This window comes from Procambarus clarkii, chromosome 64 (genome assembly GCF_040958095.1).
Source record: "Procambarus clarkii isolate CNS0578487 chromosome 64, FALCON_Pclarkii_2.0, whole genome shotgun sequence".
NCBI classification, from domain to species: Eukaryota; Metazoa; Arthropoda; class Malacostraca; order Decapoda; family Cambaridae; genus Procambarus; species Procambarus clarkii.
The window spans coordinates 24,554,156-24,555,608 of NC_091213.1; positions in this window are offsets into that span (position 1 = coordinate 24,554,156).

Consider the following 1,453-nt stretch of genomic DNA (forward strand, 5'->3'; position numbering starts at 1 on the left):
CCAGAACACCAGACTGTGGTCCCTGAACAACGGGAGTGAGCCACCCCCAGAACACCAGACTGTGGTCCCTGAACAACGGGAGTGAGCCACCCCCAGAACACCAGACTGTGGTCGCTGAACAACGGGAGTGAGCCACCCCCAGAACACCAGACTGTGGTCCCTGAACAACGGGAGTGAGCCACCCCCAGAACACCAGACTGTGGTCCCTGAACAACGGGAGTGAGCCACCCCCAGAACACCAGACTGTGGTCCCTGAACAACGGGAGTGAGCCGCCCCCAGAACACCAGACTGTTGTCCCTGAACAACGGGAGTGAGCCGCCCCCAGAACACCAGACTGTGGTCCCTGAACAACGGGAGTGAGCCGCCCCCAGAACACCAGACTGTGGTCCCTGAACAACGGGAGTGAGCCGCCCCCAGAACACCAGACTGTGGTCCCTGAACAACGGGAGTGAGCCACCCCCAGAACACCAGACTGTGGTCCCTGAACAACGGGAGTGAGCCACCCCCAGAACACCAGACTGTGGTCCCTGAACAACGGGAGTGAGCCACCCCCAGAACACCAGACTGTCGTCCCTGAACAACGGGAGTGAGCCACCCCCAGAACACCAGACTGTGGTCCCTGAACAACGGGAGTGAGCCGCCCCCAGAACACCAGACTGTGGTCCCTGAACAACGGGAGTGAGCCGCCCCCAGAACACCAGAATGTGGTCCCTGAACAACGGGAGTGAGCCGCCCCCAGAACACCAGACTGTGGTCCCTGAACAACGGGAGTGAGCCGCCCCCAGAACACCAGACTGTGGTCCCTGAACAACGGCAGTGAGCCGCCCCCAGAACACCAGACTGTGGTCCCTGAACAACGGGAGTGAGCCGCCCCCAGAACACCAGACTGTGGTCCCTGAACAACGGCAGTGAGCCGCCCCCAGAACACCAGACTGTGGTCCCTGAACAACGGGAGTGAGCCGCCCCCAGAACACCAGACTGTGGTCCCTGAACAACGGCAGTGAGCCGCCCCCAGAACACCAGACTGTGGTCCCTGAACAACGGGAGTGAGCCGCCCCCAGAACACCAGACTGTGGTCCCTGAACAACGGCAGTGAGCCGCCCCCAGAACACCAGACTGTGGTCCCTGAACAACGGGAGTGAGCCGCCCCCAGAACACCAGACTGTGGTCCCTGAACAACGGGAGTGAGCCGCCCCCAGAACACCAGACTGTGGTCCCTGAACAACGGGAGTGAGCCACCCCCAGAACACAAGTGGTGATGACACGACACAAGAACATGAACACTGATTAGTGAGCATGAACACTGATTAGTGAGCATGAACACTGATTAGTGAGCATGAACACTGATTAGTGAGCATGAACACACTGATTAGTGAGCATGAACACTGATTAGTGAGCATGAACACTGATTAGTGAGCATGAACACACTGATTAATGAGCATGAACACTGAT